This window comes from Pinus tabuliformis, chromosome 9, assembly GCF_031772625.1.
Source record: "Pinus tabuliformis cultivar Carrire ecotype Pingquan chromosome 9, CPIR1, whole genome shotgun sequence".
Classification (NCBI taxonomy): Eukaryota; Viridiplantae; Streptophyta; class Pinopsida; order Pinales; family Pinaceae; genus Pinus; species Pinus tabuliformis.
The window spans coordinates 1,745,984,837-1,745,990,836 of record NC_142307.1 but is presented as its reverse complement, the minus strand read 5'-3'; positions in this window follow the sequence as shown (position 1 = coordinate 1,745,990,836).

The window sequence follows — 6,000 nt, the reverse complement described above, 5'->3', positions numbered from 1 at the left end:
GAAAGAGTTGCCACAACGTTTGAAGATCTGCTCAAAGAAATGTTTATATAAATTGATAAGTTATAATTTTTTGATTATATAGCTATATGGTATATGATGATTAGCTCATTTTATTACATCAAGAAAAGACAGTAAAAAACTAGATGTAGGAGGTAGATCACATGCACTTGCTCTTGCTCTACTTGCTTAAGCAAGTATGGGAAAGCCTATCTTGAATTTTGATGTAATCCTTTCTTTGTATAATCCTTTAGGAGGGATTATAATTGCATCCATTCAATAATATAAATGCTAGGAAGAGGGAAAAAAGAAAATATACTATTATGCTTTGGCCCTTCATTCATTCTGGATCTATTGCAACATTCAGTTATTTGGTTTTAATTATGGTTTCTTTTTTTCTTCTTGGGTTCTTGGATGTGTGTTAAGTGCAAGGAGAGTTTGACCTTACAAGTCTTCTAAGGAATTTGTATAATAGTTACATTCTTTGTGTTAATGGTTTATTAGACTTCCTCTGTTTTTTTGCATGTGAAGTTCTATTGCCTTATTTCCAATAGATGCACTATTTCTTCATCCCTCCATCAATCATCTTCACATTTTCATACATTCTAAAGTTGAGCCAACAAAATCACATATTTTGGATTTCTCCATCACTGTAAATTGGGCATCTATTCACCTATGTTTTTTTCATTGCTAACAATATAGCATGGTTTACAATTCTATATCGAAAATGGACTTTCCATATTAAAGTTTACAAAATCTAGAAAATCCAGTGTGATAATGCACTATAGTTACATGGTGTGCATGAGTAAGATATACCAAAAGGATTGGGCACTTATGCTTCCCCTCATTCTTGCATATTCCATTCTATTTCTACTTGTATTTCACCTTGATCTTGAACAAAGGATCATTTTACCTTATACAATCAAGTAGTCTGAGATCTAGTTGACTTCATTGAGGATGTTCCATGAAGTAGCAGTGAATAATTGATTCCTCCCTCTAGTATTCAGAGTATTAAAAACTTCATTGAGGATGTTCCATGAAGTAGTAGTGAATAATTTATTCCTCCCTCTAGTATTCAGAGTATTAAAAAAAATCTCTTTTTTGATACTTAAATTGGATATCCTAATGGTCTAAATAATAGTAAAAATTTTGCCAAAAGAAGTTACCTGACTTCCTAGTTAATTTTCATATGTGTGAAGGTTTCATTTAACTATATAAAAATTCCCCTAGATCCTTAAGGTTTTCTTATATGTAGGATTGCATATTTACCCTACATAAGTCGATCTCACTACCCACATGCACCTTATGACTATATCGATTGATGTGAGCTCTGAACCATGGAGTGTGTTTACGAGATTAACCAGTGCTTTTTACAAGACTTTCTATGGAGAGACATGCATGATGGGTTTTTTCTATCATCCTATCCTTCTCTTTATTATTGAATTGTAACTCGCAAAAATTTGAAGTATATGGTCATCTGGTAATCCATAACTTGTGTGCGAAGATCCACATGTTTTTTATGCTGATGTGAAATATATGCTAGAGGAAGGTACAAGGTGAAAAATTCGGTAGAAAAATGTATCCATGTGGACATAGTACACACCATTCTAAGTGACAATAATTAGGTTGCTTTGGAAGAAATATTGGATATTATTTCAGTTCATCAACCATTCTAAAAATGAAACCCCTGACCTATGATGCTCCTTAGTCAAGTTTGTTGGAGTAAGCTAAAACAAAATTGATTTAAGTAGTTTGCCTTGGCAACTTGCATCACCAATCATGGGAGAACTAGATCTAAAATCAACTATAGAATGTTTTGGATGGAATCATGAGAAAAATATGGTATATGTGATGTAATTATGCATAAATCTTCCCATAACAAGATGTTCAAGACAATTTCATTGGTGCATTGTACTTCTTACACCATTCCAACGCTTCTTACACCACAAAGCCCAACAAATGGGATGTCCCTTGCAAGGATGAAAAACGAAATGGTGTAAATACCTCAAAAACCTAAGCTACACACATTAAATTATCCAAAGTAGTACATATGTTGATATTTCTAATGCTTAGGAGATGATTGTATGTCATGTTGTCTCTTGACATAAATTGTATTATTGACAAAAATGCAAGGATTGGAAAGAATGTTGATTTCAAACACTGATGTAAGCTTAATATATCCATGCACATATAACTGAGAAATGTAAGATATTATTATTCATTTTAAAAATATTAGTATATTTGATCAATTTTAATTACCCTTATCACTCCATGTACACGTAGCCTAAAAATTTCTTTATGATTTGATGAAATTTGTTTAAAAGTACAACTGCTTTAGGAGTCTAATTTTGCTAGAAATAGATGTTGCAGGCTATAGGAGATGGTGAATATGATATCACAGGCCTTAACTTTGAAGCATCTTTAAAATTTCTTCCAGGTGCTTCATTGTTGGAGCCTTCCTATCTTGAGAATGCAAAGCATGGAGAAATACCTCATTCTATGAAGTTATACACAAATACTGCCAGACTCCTTGAGTATGTCCCATAACTAGATAGAATTTGTGATGAAAGTTTTGATTATTATTATTTTATCATTAGCTAATTTGGATGTGAACTTGCATAATCTGTAGTTTTGGACAAATTTTCAAGCAGTGCTAAAATATAATAATGATGATTTAGATTTTGATATGGTGGCTTCTCTATTTTTACGCCGATAGGCGTTCGTTCTTTAAAATGGTCAGCAAAACCTTTTTCTAATATTTTTATATTAGGTTGAAATATATCATGTTGTCTGAGAATGACATCTATTAGTTAGCAAGATCCCATCACCATTTATTCCCTCATGTTTCATTTCCTTCTACCACTGATATCTATCTGTCGAATTTTTCTCTGCGCATTCACTTTATGATGAACGATCAAGTGAACATTAGGTTCCATGATTTTCATTGGGTCTCTCCTGCATTGTCTGCTCGAAAATGACACCGGATTGACCCTCATCGGCACAATGATTCTATGTTCCCTTCTCTTTTTTTTCAAATTTACAACCCGCTGCAAGGACATACTCAAGGGGGTAGTCTACATTTCTATTTTTTGAATATAACATTATTAAAATAAATTTGTAGCCCTTGATTCTGAGTTGTTAAATTATCTAATTGTTATTGTTTTCATCCTCTACACTATAGATAGATTTCCTATTCATTGCATACATTTCATACTATTCTCTGAACAATTTGTCAAGTAACCATCATTCACACTAACCTTCTTAGATAACAGCCTTGATATTTTTGTACATAACTCCTGTGTTATATTTGATGTCAGATGTGAATAAGGAAATCTTAGTAAGGAGTCACAAAATGTTGAAAATGAGATGATAAATCAATATACTTGAAATTTATAGGTAGAACTGCTCAAATATCAGTGGTGCCTTGAACCATAGTTCATCAATGGAGATGCTAGTTTTCACACTTCATGCCATTGTGAAGCTTAATTTCTTCTTGTGGTATACCTAGCACAATTGATTTTAATGTTTTCATGGAACCCTAGTAAGCCTCTCCCCATCAACTCTTTCTAGTTTTGAAGAGCATAGTTTTCTGTAACTTCCATATATGTTTATGCATCTGCTCATAAGACATTTATGCCCTCTCCGCTGGAAAATGCCTCAACTTGGAATATGTAGGTGGTTTTAGGCATATGAATTGTCAAGTGTATGGTCAGTTTGAACTTTTTGTAGGTTGCTTCGAAGTTGGAAAAGCATGACCACTTTTCTACGCTAGGTTTATTTCTCTTCATACTTTCTTTAGCTCTAGAAAGTTCCTCCCACTACAATATTTATGCTCAACTAGTCCGCTTTGCGAGCTTTGCTAGGGTTTGTTAGTAAAGTGAAGACTTAGTGTTATAGAAATTTTTGGGCACTGCAACCCCAAGCATAAATTTCCATAAACCAAGGGCTCCTAAGTCCCTAAAGGTGTTGTTCCAACCCCTAAAAGAACAAGGTCAACTGATTACAGCATCTCCCAGAAGTTCTCCATGAAAAACTACTCAGAACTGGTCAAAAATGGACCACTTCACCTGCTCCATAGTCAAAGTGCATTGCATCCCACCTGAATACACACAGTAGGTGCGATGCATGTTGAAAAGCCCTTCTATGGGGTGCGATGGGCGAGAGTGGACAAATGGCAGGGTCAATTTGCAAGGTGGAGTAGCATGGAATCTTCTAGAAACTTCTCCTGTGACACTTGCCTCTCTGCATTCGACCAGGGATGAGTAAGAGATCATCAATCTCCAAGTGGAATCAAGAACTATCAGGGAGAAGACACTAATCAAACTTCAAAAGCTGACTCACCTCCCTTGCAGACATCTATATATGGATCCCTCATCCTAGAGATCTAGAGGCTGGAATTTTGTATCTTGTAAGGAAGTGCTGTTGGTTTCTTGGTGTAACATCATAGTGTTGGGTGATCTAAGCTTTTCATGAGGTGAAGAAGGGCTTTCTTGCTGAGAGGATGATGCTAGGTCAGAACAATTGGTTGTAATCCTATTTGCTCTTTCTTGATTATCAATAAAGTTATTCAAGTTTTCCTCCACATTCTTGTATGATTGATGATTTATGCATTTGTGTGGTCAATATACATCTGGTCCTATATTGTTTATGATAATAGATCTATGTTCTTGGATAGTGTTATGCTGCTTTGATTCTACAGGTACTCTTTGAAGCTGGTTAGACAAGGAAGTGAGTGGCAAAGACCTATCAGAAGAGAGAGGAAACGAGCAAGGAACCAAGTGCAAGACAGAGGTTGGTCTCCTTATTCTTCTCTCATCTGTTTCTCATAAAGGAAAACGAAAGTAGTTTTTAGTTTGTTTATTTCTAAGGTAGCTACCAGCCTTAGTGGGACTAGCAGCTCTACATAGACACTAGTTTTCCTGATAACAAAATGGCGACTCCGCTGGGGAACGAATAGATTGTTTGTTCATCTACATTTGTTTACTTTATAAACTTACAGACGGAGCCTAAAGTCAAGCTAGCTAGCCTTCGAACTGCATTTGCTATGCAAGTGCAAAGCAGATCAACGCTACTTTAGTCTATCTCCGGGTTTTGTTTATGAATTAAACGATTGATTTACAAGCTCTCTAATTGCCCTCGTGGTGGCTCTAGTAACCTATTTAGATCTACCCTTGTGATTGATTTACTGATTACCACTTGCTCGGCCTAAATCCCTGAACTGAACTGCAAACTATGACCCGGAACCCAATCAAAGTCTTGTCCCTGGTCCAGCGCATTGTCTGTTCTATGAACTTCAAATGCATCGCACTTCCCGAGTGTAGTAGGTGCATTGCATTTCAGTTTCACTGTGTTACAGGTGCGCTGATCAGACAAGTCCTTGTTCCTAAATTTTGGTTACTGTGCTCACTCTTTTCAGCTCTATTCAGGAGTTTTGCTGCCTATAGTCAGCACACTTGTGTTGAAACCCCTTTCCTTGCTGTTATTCCGCCTCCATTGTGCAAAGAACTGTAAATGTTTTTATGTATTTTTGAGTCATTTTCAGTTCTCCTTTTCAAAGAAGTAGCATAATTGTACTGTCGTTTCCTGATTTGAAAGTGTCGCAAGTGTCGTTTTCAGCCATAGAAGAGAATTTGATTGTTCTCGATATTCGATTACACTGTTACTCTTGTATTTGATTTGAATTAGTAGTTTTTCAAGTGTCAAAAGCAAGTTTTCAATTCCAAGTAACAAAGTGTCGTCATTGTCCTCATTTTGTTTTGAAAAGAAACTTGTTAGTAATTGTCGCTTTGAAAAATAATCCAGATTTGTGCTTAGCTTTCTTTTTATCATTCACACATTAAGAAGGCTGAAAACAAATACATGCATGTGCATTTGCATTTAGAATGTTTGTTGGTTTGATATAGGACATTGCATATAGTGTGTGCTCTCTACTTTTTGTTGAAAGAACGTCATCTCTCCTTCCTTAGTAGCTAGGATTTTCATTGCAAAAAGAAGATTAAATGA